General features: G+C 41.4%; 1 protein-coding gene across 2 annotated transcripts in view; it reads right to left on the reverse strand.

Annotated features, from left to right (window-relative positions):
• Window positions 1–15,690, reverse strand: part of CRYL1 (crystallin lambda 1) — a 144,175-nt gene that overhangs the window by 119,695 nt on the left and 8,790 nt on the right. Inside the window, exon 2 of one of the 2 annotated variants that reach the window (XM_037017181.2) lies at window positions 1,900–1,999. The exons of the other annotated variant lie outside the window; for it this stretch is intronic. The gene's annotated coding sequence lies outside the window, so the exon portion shown is untranslated. The remainder of the gene's footprint in view (window positions 1–1,899; window positions 2,000–15,690) is intronic. 2 annotated transcript variants of the gene reach the window in all.

Here is a 15,690-nt window from a genome sequence, read left to right on the forward strand (position 1 = left end):
CATATGGAACCCAAACCTTGGTTTCTAACAAAATTCTCCAACCAGGGCTCCTTGGAGAAAGAAGTGGCTGATTCTAGGACTGAGCCAGGAAATACACAAGTAGAGCCCAGAGGAATCTGGAGTGCCAAAAGATTAGTAAGTGCTAAAAACAAAACAGAACAAAAGCCTACAACTGGTGGAGCATGTAGAGGAACATATGAGCCGACTGAAGGAGCTAGCGAGTGCCGAAGGATGAACAAAACTTGGTACAAGCTGAGCAAAAAGGTAAAGCAAAATAAGCATCCGTGAGAGAGGACAGGTAGTGATTCTACAGCATCTTACTACACTGATGGACAGTGATTGTAATGGAGTATGTGGGGGAGACTTGGTGATGGGGGGAGTCTAGTAAACATAATGTTCCTCATGTAATTATAGATTAATGGTACCAAAAATAAATAAATAAATAAGTATCTGTGAGTCCACAGTGATATAAATAAGTATCTGAATAAATAAATAAATGGGGGAGAAGCTAACTGTCTTGCAGAAGAAGAATTCTCAAGTCATTATGCAGATACTTTGCCCTCAATGAGTTGTAACATAACTGCTCCCTCCCCTGAAGCGTAGGCTGTGCAGAGTGCCTTCCTGCCAGGAAGTACAGTAATGGAAAAGGGGAAAAAGTCGAGTAACTTTAGAGTGGAGAAAACTGACAAACAGTTCCTCAGTCAGGTGTGACAAATCATGTTGATAGTAGCTATCCCAGGGTGTGATGAGAAGAACACGCCCCTCCATGGTCATCCTCCCGAACATCCATCACTAGTGTCGACCATGAGAACAGCATCACACAAATCCCAACAGTGGAACATTCTACAAACTGCCTGACCTGTACTCCTCAAAACTATCAAGGTCGTTGAAAATGAAGAAAATCTGAGAAACTGGAGCTGAAAGAGAAATGACAAGTGTAATGTGATACTCTGATGAGACCCTGAACATTGGGTAAAAACCAAGAATATCTAAATAAAGTATGGCTATTACTAAATAATAATGTATCAATATTGGTTCACTAATTGTAATAAACATAACACACTAGAGTAAACTATGAATAATAGGGGAAACTAGGTGAGGGGTACAAGGGAACTTCCTATATTATCTTCACACTTTCTCTGTACAACACAAAACTTATTCTTTCTAAAAAGAGTATGTATAACAGCAATTCCCCTCCTAAGTCATTCCAACAGAAATGAAAACATGTCCAAAAAAACCCATCTTATATGTAGATGTCAGCACTTGTTCATAACACTTAATGTCAGCACTATTCATAACAGCTAAACAGAAAAAGCCCAGAAGTCCATTAAACAATGAATCAATTAATACAAGGTGTAAACCCACACAACAGTTATTCAGCCACAAAAAGATGAAATGCTGACACATGGTAAACCTTGAAAACAACTGCTCGGTAAAAGTTCATCAGAAAGATCTACATGCTGTATGACTCCATTTACATGAAATGGCAAATATGCAGAGAAAAAGTAGATTTGTGGTTACCCCACAGCTGGGGCCAGGGGAGTGGGCGTGCAAGCTCGTGGAGTCAGGTTTCTTTGGGGATGATGAGAATATTCCAAAATTGATCGTGGTGATAGTGGTACAATCATGTGAATATACTAAAAACCACTAAATTGTACATTTTAAAGGGTGAAATGTACAGTACATGAATTATGCCTCAGCAATTCTGGTATTAAAAAATGAACACATGTGCAAATGCTTTGAAAATCAACTCCTGTCACACAGATGTAAAGCAATATACTTAGCAAGTTCCTAAATTAGGTTGAGTAAAAGAACAAAAAGGAAACAAATATTGCATTTGGTGGAATGTAGGGGGTGACGCTGAAGCATGCTTAGAATTCCTTCCCAAAAGGTACTTGCCTGGTGCGTGAGTATCCAGCCAGAGGTGAGGACAGGAAGGCATCTGCTCTCACAATGCATCTACAGCCCAGATTATCGAGGATTTTCTCAGAGCAAGTGGCTACAGGAAGGCAGTTTATATCACCAATATGCAGCAAACCCACGTAACCCTGCCTGTGTCCAATTCCAAACCCCAGTGCCATCTCCTTACAACTGCAGTGCTCCAAGCTGGCCAACCCAAAGCACACCTCACAAGTGTCCTCTTGGGAGACCTACAGACCAACATCTTCATTTGATGACTCTCCACTGGGATAGCACCAGTGGCTTGGCCAGTCAGAACCGACCCAGCCTGCTGAGTAATCTGACTCTGGATAAGAGAACTATCTGTACTTAGCATATCATGATTTTAAAAATGAACACTTATGCAGGCTTATGAGGAAGGAAATTCTGACATATGCTACAACATGGATCAATGGTGAGGACACTGCACAATGAAAACAAGTCAATCACAAAAGGGCAAACACCTTATGATTCCACTGCTGTGAGGTCCCTGGAGTAGAGTCAGAGTATAGGATGGCAGCCACCAGTGGCTGGGGACAGTGGGGCTGGCATCTGCCACTGGCTGGGGGCAGTGGGGCTGGCGGCTGCCAGTGGCTGGGGGCAGTGGGGCTGGTGTCTGCCACTGGCTGGGGGCAGTGGGGCGGGTGTCTGCCAGTGGCTGGGGGCAGTGGGGCGGGCGGCTGCCAGTGGCTGGGGGCAGTGGGGTTGGTGTTTAATGGGAACAGAGTTTCAGTTTTGCAAGATGAGATAGTTCCGGAGATGGGCTGCACAACAACAGGAACATTCTTAACATTACTGAGCTATACACTTATAAATGGTTAAGATGGTAAATTTTGTTTTGTGCATCTTACTGTAAGTTTTTTTTAATGAATACTAACTTACCCTACAAAAGGCTGACTCTGGGTTTGAGCAAGTCTTCTCGCCCCCTACCCCCAACTCCCACCTCAGAGGGCAACTGGGCACCTTCTCACTGGCCTAACATTCTTCCAGTCTCAGCTGTTGAGGGCCTTTCTCCAAACCTTCCCACCTCTCCCTTGTTTTTCAGGGGACTGCATCTCCAAAGGTAACCCTGACCCACCCAATATCTATCTTGTCAAGACAATCTTTCCTTTGGGACCAACCCAAAGAAATTCTACATCTGGTACCCATTTTATGTCCATGCATGGGCATGGATGACACTGGAGAGGAAGAAAATGACAAATGCTTCCATCTCACTTTCTAAGTCTAGGGAGTTTACACACAACTCCTGTTTTGTAAACTGATCTTTAATTGTGCATCTCTAGGTACATGAATAAAAACCACAGTGAATTTTGTACAATGGTTTTAAACAGATGCTTATCAGCAGGATGAATTTTTGTTTTGCTTGTTCAGTAAGGTTGGCTCTATGCACCAGAAACTATGTTGCTCCCCTCCACGTCCCTGTCATATTGTGGGGGCTTGGTATATGTTAGCTATTGGCAACAAAAGAGCTGTCACTATCCAGTGATAAATACTAGGTAATGGTCACCAGCTCTGCTTATGGGTTACTATGAAGGCCAAAATCATCCACTGAAGAAATATTTAAAGAGTGCCTACTGTATGCCAGTCACTGGGGATGCAGTAGCAACAAAACAAAACTTCCTGCCCCATGGGGCTTACAGTGGATAGACAAGACAATAAACTACATGAGTAAATTAGACAGCACTCTAAAAGGTAAAAATGCTAGCAGAAGGATAAAACAGGGAAGAGGGACAGCAAGTAGAAGTCTGGGACTAGGAGGCAGAAAAATTTTAATAGCACCTCCAGAGACCATCTCACCAGGAAGGTGACACTTTAGCAGAGCTGAGGGACATGGCATGAAGGCATCTGGGGGAAGAGCTTGCCCGCAGAGGGGAGAGCAGGGCAGAAGCCTGAGGAAGGGGCGGTGTTTGGCCCAGGCCAGCCCGGCTTGTGCGGCTGCAGCAGGGACGTGGAGAAGACATCAGGACGAGGCCAGAGGAGGCAGCACGAGTACTTCGGAGGCCAGATGGATTGCAGCTTTCACTCTGAGTGAGATGACAGGCTAATAGAAGGCTTTAGAGGAAATACGTGATTCGACTTCAGTTTTAAAACGAATGTTCTAGATGCTCTATTAGGAATGTATGGACAACAGGCAAAGATGGAAGTAAGGAGGCCAGAGAGGAGTCAGGATGCTATAGGATGGTAGACTGCAGCAGGCCGCAGGCAGAGGTGCCAGAAGGGCTGGTCCGCTGAGTTCTGAATACACAGGATTCCTTATGCACCACGAAGAATTGCTGGTGAGCTACATGAGGGTGTGAGGACGACTCAATGACTCCCAAGTCTCTCTTCCTCAGCAAAAGGAAGGACAGAGATGTCATGACTCAGATGGGGAGCACTGTAAATGGAGTGGATTTGGAAAGAGAAGCCTGAGAGTTCAATGCAGGATGCTTCAAGTTTTAGACGGCCGATCAGCATCTCTACTAACAACTGGATAGAAGTCTTAAGGTTCAGGGGCAAGGTCTGGGCTGAAGATATTAATTTGGAAGTTACAGCACAGACATGGTATGTCAAAGCATAAGGCTGGTTGAGATCACTAAGGAAGTGAATACTGATAAAGGAATCAAAAGACTGAGCCTTAGAAGAACACTAAAAATTAAATGGAGAAGGATTTGGGATGGGACATGGGTGGGAAACCATGAGGGTCAGGGAAGTAAAAGAGAGCCTCACGGAGAAGAGAGTCACTGACTCCAAACTGAGAACTGACCATAAGGTTTATCAACAAGATGATGGGGGTCGGGAGGGCCATAACATGGGCAGTTCTAGCAGAGTGGCAGATTAAAGCCTGCCTGATTTAAGACAAATGAGCATACAGATCTACCAGTTCAGGAAATGAAGGGCCAAAGAACATGTTGAATTACACTACAGGGATACATCCAGCAAAGTCCAGAATCTTGGAAATTTCACAGGACAAACAACCCATGTTCTTCAACAAATAAACTGCAATAAAACTTTTAAAAAAAAGAAGGGCTGGGGAACCCATAGACTGAAATAAATAAGAAACATATCAACCAGATATAATGTGTGGGCTTTACTTGGACCTGAAATTAACTCAAGTATAAAAAATTTTTGGATAATCAGGGAAATTTTGAATACTGACAAGATATTAAAGATAATATTTGAAGATATTAAAGAATTTTGTTAATATTTTATACATGATGATTGTATTATACTTGTATTTTAGAAATTGTCCATAACTTTTTATGATAGTCCCTACCTTTTAGGTATACAGGCTGACCTACTTATAGATGAAATGATATAATGTCTGGGGTTTCTTTCCAAATAATCCATAGAAAGGAGTATAAATGACACTAGATTAGCCAGTGTTAACAACTGTTGAAGCTGGGTGGGGGTAGCAAAGGGTCCATTGCTCATTTGCTCAAATTCAGTATGGTTTGAAACAAAAGAAAGTGGAGACAAAGAAAGTGGACAGTTTTACTGAGCTGTGAGGAAAAACAAGGCAGTTACAGGAGGTAGAATTATGGGCAAATGAGAGCACGTATTAGGTTCCACACGCTAAAGAATGTGAGTCCCTTGGGAGAGCACAGCACTTTAGTCTGGGGCTACTGTGCCGATTTCCACTGCTTGGGTTGTCCTAATTTTTGCAGTTACTCAGGAAGAGAAAGCCCACATCCCCACAAAGGTGACAAATGCTTGGATCTGGAGGTATCAGAAGTCAGCCAACCACTTGGCAGGGACATTGGCATCAAATATTGAGTAGGTGGCTCTATTTCTCTTTCAATCTTGAGATTTCAATTCCACTTGGAATATCAAAAGCAAGTTGCATCTGATCCACAAACTATACTATGAAGTTCTAGTAATTAAACCAGTATTGATCATACCATATTAAAAATGGTGGCATGAGAGGTGAGACTGAAACCTCCTCCCAAAACCACCTATAATGCGAAAATATAGTTAATACAACTAATCCTGAAAGAGCAACAGGAAAGAAGGCTGCGCCACACTGCATATACTTGGAGAACAGAGCAGACCTCATGAAACAGGGTAACATACCAAAGTCTTGATCCGGCAGGACCCAAGCCCTTCCCCCATCCCAGCTCACCAGGGGGAGGAAGAGGAATGGAGCAGGGAGGGAGTGGAGACCTGAAACTGCTGAACACCCAGCCCTGGAGATCTGCTCTGGGAGCACGAACCTACATTACATGGTGCTCTGGAAATTAGTGGGGCTGAAAAGCTAAGACAGGCAGAATACTTGGAGACATTGAGATTCCAGCCACTCGTGTAAAACAGGGATCCACATCCGGCCGCTCTGGGACAAAAGAAAGGCAGGCAGTCTAAGAGACTTCATAACAGCAAGAGGGCTACTAAAGGGGCAAGGATGGCACAGAGATTGCTGCTCAGGAGAAAGGACAGGTGGACAAAATTGTCCAAGCACACTCTGCCCAGCAGGTTGGGGACTTTCAGGAGCTTCAGGCATCCCATCACCCTGGCTGGCTACAGCTCCAAGGGCCCACACTGTGATACACAGACTGCCATGCCTTCCTCCCAGCCGGTACTGGCTCACAAACCAGCTGCCCCTGACCTTGCACCCGGCCAGCCAGAGGAAGGCCCAACCTATGGCAGCTACAAGCACAAAGCATAGAGGATTCTACCTGCTGCTCAGCCCAAGGCCTTGGCAGTGGAGACAGGCACTGCAGCAGGGAAGCAGGAAACAACTCCTTGATCCCGACAAGCACTGGCACTGCTCCCCTGTGACACCAAACATTGCTCCAGGGGCTGAGCAGCTCCAGAGAGAAGAGCTTCTCGGCACTGGAGGGTGCCACCTACACATATGAAATGTCAAAGGAACCTGGTTCAAACCAAAATCCCACAAACACCAGAAAGATGACCAAGTGAAATTGACCTAATCAATCTACCTGAAAGAGATTTAAAATATAAAAATCATAAACATGCTCCTAGAGGTACAGAAAAATATTCAAGTACTCAGGAATGAATTTAGGACAGAGATTCAATCAATAAGGAACACAATGGTGGGTTTTAAAAGCAGATTAGATATGAAGGAAATGATAAATGAAATGGAAATTAGAGAAGAGGAATACAAATAACCTGAGGCACAGAGAGAAAAAAGGATCTCTAGGAATGAAAGAATATTGAGACAACTGTGTGACCAATCCAAATGGAATGATATTCACATTATAGGGGTACCAGAAGAAGAAGAGAGATAAAAAGGGATAGAAAGTGTCTTTGAGAAGGTAACTGTTGACAACTTCCCCAATCTGGGGAAGGAGAAGGCCTCTCAAGCCAAGAAGGTGCACAGATTTCCCAATACAAGGGACCCAGGGAAGACAACACCAAGACATATAATAATTAAAATGGCAAAGATCAAGGGCAAAAACAGAGTATTAAAAACAGCCAGAGAGAGACAAAAGATCACCTACAAAGGAAAACCCATCAAGCTATCATCAGACTTCACAGCAGAAACCCTACAGGTCACCAGGGAGTGAAATGATATATTTAATGCAATGAAACAGAAAGGCCTCAAACCAAGAACATGCCACCAAGTAAGAGTATAATTTATCATTTAAATTTGAAGGAGGAATTAAACAGTTTCCAGATAAGCAAAAGCTGAGAGAATTTATTTCCCACAAACCATCTCTACAGTGTATTTTGGAGGGACTGCTATAGATGGAAGTGTTCCTAAGGCTAAATAGCTGTCACCAGAAGAAATAAAACCACAGTAAAGAAAGCAGAACAATTAATTACTAAGCAGATACAAAATCAAATCAACTTCCCCCAAAGTCAGTCAAGGGATAAACAAAGAGTACAGAATATAATACATAATACATAAAGAATGGAGGAGGAAGAAAAAGGAGGGAAAAAAGAACCTTTAGATTGTGTTTGTAATAGCATACTGAGTGAGTTAAAATAGACTCTTAGATAGTAAGGAAGTTACCCTTGAACCTTTGGTAACCACAAATCTAAAGCCTGCAATGACAATAAATACATACCTATCAATAATCACCCTAAATGTAAATGGTTGAAATGAACCAATCAAAAGACATAGAGTCACTGAATGGATAAAAAAGACCCATCTATATGCTTCCTACAAGAGACTCACTTCAAATCCAAAAACATACACAGACAAAAAATGAATGGATGGAAAAAGGTATTTCATGCAAATAATAGGGAGAAAAAAGCAGGTGTTGCAGTACTTGTATCAGACAAAATAGACTTGAAAACAAAGAAAGTCGCAAGAGTAAAAGGACATTATATAATGATAAAGGGGTCAGTCCAACAAGAGGATATAACCATTATAAATATCTATACACCCAACTTAGGAGCATCTACATATGTGAAACAAATACTAACAGAATGAAAGGGGGAAATAGAATGCAACACATTCATTTTAGGAGACTTCAACACACCACTCACTCCAAAGGACAGATCACTCAGGCAGAAAATAAGGAAGGACACAGAGGCACTGAATAACACATTAGAACAGGTGGACCTAACAGACATCTACAGAATACTCCACCCAAAAGCAGCAGCATATAAATTCTTCTCAAGTGCACATGGAACATTTTCCAGAATAGGTCATATACTAGGCCACAAAAAGAGCCTCAGTAAAATCAAAAAGACTGAAATTGTACCAACCAGTTTCTCAGACCACAAATGTATGAAAATACAAAAAACTTACGCAAAGAAAATGAAAAAGCCAACAAACACATGGAGGCTTACAACATGCTAATTAATCAAAGGATCTATGACAAAATAAAAACAGAGATCGAGCAATATATGGAGACATATGATAACAATAATTCAACACCACAAAATCTGTGGGAGGCAGCGAAGGCCGTGCTAAGAAGGAAGTATATTGCAATACAGGCCTACCTCAGGATAAAAGAACAATCCCATATGAACAGTCTAAACTCACAATTAACAAAACTAGAAAAAGAAGAACAAATGAGGCCCAAAGTCAGTAGGAGAGACATAATAAAGATTAGGGCAGAAATAAATAAAATCAAGAAGAATAAAACAACAGAATCAATGAAAGCAGGAGCTGGTTCTTCAAGAAAATAAATAAAATGGATAAACCCCTCACCAGACTTATCAAGAAAAAAAGAGAGTCTACACACATAAACCAGAAGTGAATCAGAAATGAGAAAGGAAAAATCACTATAGGCACCACAGAAATACAAAGAATAATTAGAGAATACTATAAAAAAGTATATGCTAACAAACTGGATAACCTAGAAGAAATGGACAACTTTCTAGAAAAATACAACCTTTCAAGGAGCCAACATGACGGCGTGAGTAGGACAGTGGGAATCTCCTCACAAAAACATATATATTTTTGAAAATACAACAAATACAACTAATCCTAAAAGAGAGACCAGAAGACACAGGACAACAGCCAGGCTACATCCACACGTGCGAGAGCCCAGCACCTGGTGAAAGGGGTAAGATACAACTCCCGGCCCAGTGGGACCCGAGCATGCCTCCCACCAGCTCCCGGTGGGAGGAGAGGTATTGGAGCACAGGGAGGGAGAGGGAGCCCAGGACTGCTAAACACCCAGCCCCAACCACCCGCACAAGAGCGCAGACACAGTGCATGCGTGGAGGGCTGGAAACTAGGGAAACAGGGCAGCAAGACCTCTGAGCGGGTTCCGAAGCTGATGCCCATGTGACAAAGAAAAGCAAGTGCTTTCTGAAAGGCTTAAAGGGACAGGCACGTAACAGCTGGACAGAAACAACATAGGCCACAGCCTAGTTGCTGGAAATTACAGGGAAAACCGGATGCACTAACCCCCTGGGCAACAGCTCTGAGACCCCTCATGGAGGTAAACAGCCAAACAGCCCCCCCGTCCACTACCCCTCCGGGGTGCTTCCTCCATAGCAGCTGGGCAAGACACAAAGACCTAGTCTACATGCAATTACCCAACAAAAGCCACTAGGGGTCGCAGTTGTCCCAGTAAAGAAGGGCCAGTAGCAAGTGAAAAGTTTGGCCTTCCCAGATGACAGTCAATAGCACCTATCAACATGAAAAGGAAAAAAATATGATCCAGACAAGACTAACCCAGACAGATTCGGCATCTGCTACATCTTCCCCTGAGAAGGAACCTGGGGAAATAGATTTAACCAGTCTTCCTGAAAAAGAATTCAAAACAAAAGTCATAACCATGCTGATGGACTTGCAGAGAAATATGCAAGAACTAAGGAAGGAGAATACAAAAATAAAACAAGCTCTGGAAGGACTTCAGAACAGAATGGACGAGATGCAAGAGACCATTAATGGACTAGAAAACAGAGAACACGAACGCAGAGAAGCTGATGCGGAGAGAGATAAAAGGATCTCCAGAAATGAAAGAATCCTAAGAGAGCTGAGTGACCAATCGAAATGGAACAATATCTGCATTATAGGGGTACCAGAAGAAGAAAAGAGAGAAAAAGGGATAGAAAGTGTCTTTGAAGAAATAATTGCTGAAAACGTCCCCAAACTAGGGGAAGAAATGGCCTCTCAGACCACAGAGGTACACAGAACTCCCATGACAAGGGATCCAAGGAGGGCAACACCAAGACACATAATAATTAAAATGGCAAAGATCAAAGACAAGGACAAAGTATTAAAGGCAGCCAGAGAGAAAAAAAGGTCACCTACAAAGGAAAACCCATCAGGCTATCATCAGACTTCTCAACAGAAACCCTACAGGCCAGAAGAGAATGGCATGATATACTTAATGCAATGAAACAGAAGGGCCTCGAACCAAGGATACTGTATCCAGCACGATTATCATGTAAATATGAAGGAGGGATTAAATAATTCCCAGACAAGCAAAAGTTGAGGGAATTTGCCTCCCACAAACCACCTCTACAGGGCATCCTACAGGGACTGCTCTAAATGGGAGCACTCCTAAAAAGAGCACAGAACAAAACACCCAACATATGAAGAAGGGAGGAGGAGGAATAAGAAGGGAGAGAAATAAAGAATCATCAGACCGTGTTTATAATAGCACAACAAGCGAGTTATGTTAGACAGTAAGATAGTAAAGAACCTAACCCTGAACCTTTGATAACCACAAACATAAAGCCTGTAATGGCAATAAGTGCATACCTTTCAATAATCACCCTAAATGTAAATGGACTGAATGCACCAATCAAAAGACACAGAGTAATAGAATGGATAAAAAAGCAAGATCCATCCATATGCTGCTGACAAGAGACTCACCTCAAACCCAAAGACATGCACAGACTTAAAGTCAAGGGATGGAAAAAGATATTTCATGCAAACAACAGAGAGAAGAAAGCAGGTGTTGCAATTCTGGTATCAGAGACAAACAGACTTCAAAATAAGGAAAGTAACAAAAGATAAAGAAGGACATTACATAATGATAAAGGGCTCAGTCCAACAAGAGGATATAACCATTATAAATATATATGCACCCAATACAGGAGCACCAACATATCTGAAACAAATACTAACAGAACTAAAGGAGGAAATAGAATGCAATGCATTCATTCTAGGAGACTTAAACACACCACTCACTCCAAAGGACAGATACACCAGACAGAAAATAAGTAAGGACACAGAGGCACTGAACAACACACTAGAACAGATGGACCTAATAGACATCTACAGAACTCTACATCCAAAAGCAACAGGATACACATTCTTCTCAAGTGCACATGGAATATTCTCCAGAATAGACCATATACAAGGCCACAAAAAGAGCCTCAGTAAATTCCAAAAGATTGAAATCCTACCAACCAACTTTTCAGACCACAAAGGCATAAAACTAGAAATAAAATGTACAAAGAAAGCAAAAAAGGCTCACAAACACATGGAGGCTTAACAACACGCTCCTAAATAATCAATGGATCAATGGCCAAATCAAAATGGAGATCCAGCAATATATGGAAACAAATGACAACAACAGCACAAAGCCCCAACTACTGCAGGACACAGCAAAAGCAGTCTTAAGAGGAAAGTATATAGCAATCCAGGCATATTTAAAAAAGGAAGAACAATCCCAAATGAAAGGTCTAATGTCACAATTATCGAAATTGGAAAAAGAAGAAAAAATGAGGCCTAAGGTCAGCAGAAGGAGGGACATAATAAAGATCAGAGAAGAAATAAATAAAATTGAGAAGAATAAAACAATAGCAAAAATCAATGAAACCAAGAGCTGGTTCTTCGAGAAAACAAACAAAATAGATAAGCCTCTAGCCAGACTTGTTAAGAGGAAGAGAGTCAACACAAATCAACAGAATCAGAAACAAGAAAGGAGAAATCACAACGGACCTCACAGAAATACAAAGAATTATTAGAGAGTACTATGAAAATCTACATGCTAACAAGCTGGGAAACCTAGGAGAAATGAACAACTTTCTAGAAAAATACAACCTTCCAAGACTGACCCAGAAAGAAACAGAACATCTAAACAGACCAATTACCAGCAACAAAATTGAAGAGGTAATCAAAAAACTACCAAGGAACAAAACCCCCGGGCCAGATGGATTCACCTCAGAATTTTATCAGACATACAGAGAAGACATAATACCCATTCTCCTTAAAGTTTTCCAAAAAATAGAAGAGGAGGGGATGCTTCCAAACTCATTCTATGAAGCTAACATCAGCCTAATACCAAAACCAGGCGAAGACCCCACCAAAAAACAAAACTACAGACCAATATCCCTTATGAACGTAGATGCAAAAATACTCAACAAAATATTAGCAAACCGAATTCAAAAATACATCAGAAGGATCGTACACCATGACCAAGTGGGATTCATCCCAGGGATGCAAGGATGGTACAACATTCAAAAGTCCATCAACATCATCCACCACATCAACAAAAAGAAAGACAAAAACCACATGATCATCTCCATAGATGCTGAAAAAGCACTTGACAAAGTTCAACATCCATTCATGATAAAAACTCTCAGCAAAATGGGAATATAGGGCAAGTACCTCAACATAATAAAGGCCATTTATGATAAACCCACAGCCAACACTATACTGAACAGCGAGAAGCTGAAAGCTTTTCCTCTGAGATCGGGAACTAGACAGGGATGCCCACTCTCCCCACTGTTATTTAACATAGTACTGGAGGTCCTAGCCATGGCAATCAATCAAAACAAAGAAATACAAGGAATCCAGATTGGTAAAGAAGAAGTTAAACTGTCACTATTTGCAGATGACATGATACTGTACACAAAAAACCCTAAAGACTCCACCCCAAAACTACTAGAACTGATATCAGAATACAGCAAAGTTGCAGGAAACAAAATTAACACACAGAAATCTGTAGCTTTCCTATACACTAACAATGAACCAACAGAAAGAGAAATCAGGAAAACAACTCCATTCACAATTACATCAAAAAAAAATAAAATACCTAGGAATAAACCTAACCAAAGAAGTGAAAGACTTATACTCTGAAAACTACAAGTCACTCTTAAGAGAAATTAAAGGGGACACTAACAAATGGAAACTCATCCTATGCTCGTGGCTAGGAAGAATTAATATCGTCAAAATGGCCATCCTGCCCAAAGCAACATACAGATTTGATGCAATCCCTATGAAACTACCAGCAACATTCTTCAATGAACTGGAACAAATAATTCAAAAATTCATATGGAAACACCAAAGACCCCGAATAGCCAAAGCAATCCTAAGAAAGAAGAATAAAGTAGGGGGGATCTCACTCCCCAATTTCAAGCTCTACTACAAAGCCATAGTAATCAAGACAATTTGGTACTGCCACAAGAACAGAGCCACAGACCAAAGGAACTAGAGAATCCAGACATTAACCCAGACATATATGGTCAATTAATATTTGATAAAGGAGCCATGGACATACAATGGCAAAATGACAGTCTCTTCAACAGATGGTGCTGGCAAAACTGGACAGCTACATGTAGGAGAATGAAACTGGACCATTGTCTAACCCCATACACAAAAGTAAACTCAAAATGGATCAAAGACCTAATTTAAGTCATGAAACCATTAAACTCTTGGAAAAACACATAGGCAAAAACCTCTTAGACATAAACATTAGTGACCTCTTCTTGAACATATCTCCCCGGGCAAAGAAAACAAGAGCAAAAATGAACAAGTGGAACTATATTAAGCTGAAAAGCTTCTGTACAGCAAAAGACACCATCAATAGAACAAAAAGGTACCCTACAGTATGGGAGAATATATTTGAAAATGACAGATCCGATAAAGGCTTGACGTCCAGAATATATAAAGAGCTCACACGCCTCAACAAACAAAAAACAAATAACCCAATCAAAAAATGGGCAGAGGAACTGAACAGACAGTTCTCCAAAAAAGAAATACAGATGGCCAACAGACACATGAAAACATGCTCCACATCGCTAATTATCAGAGAAATGCAAATTAAAACTACAATGAGGTATCACCTCACACCAGTAAGGATGGCTGCTATCCAAAAGACAAACAACAACAAATGTTGGTGAGGCTGTGGAGAAAGGGGAACCCTCCTACACTGCTGGTGGAAATGTAAATTAGTTCAACAATTGTGGAAAGCAGTATGGAGGTTCATCAAAATGCTCAAAACAGACCTACCATTTGACCCAGGAATTCCACTCCTAGGAATTTACCCCAAGAACGCAGCAATCAAGTTTGAGAAAGACAGATGCACCCCTATGTTTATCGCAGCACTATTTACAATAGCCAAGAATTGGAAGCAACCTAAATGTCCATCGATAGATGAATGGATAAAGAAGATGTGGTACATATACACAATGGAATACTACTCAGTCATAAGAAGAGGGCAAATCCTACCATTTGCAGCAACATGGATGGAGCTGGAGGGTCTTATGCTCAGTGAAATAAGCCAAGTGGAGAAAGAGAAATACCAAATGATTTCACTCATCTGTGGAGTATAAAAACAAAGGAAAAACTGAAGGAACAAAACAGCAGCAGAATCACAGAACCCAAGAATGGACTATCAGGTACCAAAGGGAAAGGGACTGGGGAGGATGGGTGGGTAGGGAACGATAAGGGGGGGGAGAAGAAAGGGGGTATTAAGATTAGCATGCATGGGGGGGGGAGAAAGGGGAGGGCTGTACAACACAGAGAAGACAAGTAGTGATTCTACAACATTTTGCTATGCTGATGGACAGTGACTGTAAAGGGGTTTATAGGGGGACCTGGTATAGGGAAGAGCCTAGTTAACATAATATTCATCATGTAAGTGTAAATTAATGATAACAAAAAAAAAGAAAGAAAGAAAAGGGGGATTACTCCCTGATAGGATAAAACTAACTGTAAATCAACGATTAATGCATGCTTTAAATATCCTTAATTTTGACCACTTAAAGGGTGTCAGAAGATCAGCTATGGAGGTACATTTTTCTGATAATATTCCTTTCTCTTAAAAAAAAAAAAGCAGTTCCTGTGTGGTGATCTCCAATGAGTTCTACACAATGGTATAACGGGCATATAAAAGTGTAGGCAAAGGGTCTGTTTGTGTTTATACAGAGGATCAAAGCCTAATTTGGCTACCCAGAAAATGAACTAAGATACAATATGAAGAAGAACTTCCAACATCAGCACTCTCTGGAAGCCTTATACCAGAAGATGATCATCAAAAAATCTCAACAAAGATCCAGGTGCTGCTACAGCTGTAGGTGCACTCATCCCACCGGTTCCTGGACTTGCCATGGGAATGAAGAAGGAGATATCTAAGCTGGCCTGTGCATACAGTAAAACAACAAATTTGACTG

The sequence above is a fragment of the Manis javanica genome, chromosome 1 (assembly GCF_040802235.1).
Source record: "Manis javanica isolate MJ-LG chromosome 1, MJ_LKY, whole genome shotgun sequence".
NCBI lineage: Eukaryota > Metazoa > Chordata > Mammalia > Pholidota > Manidae > Manis > Manis javanica.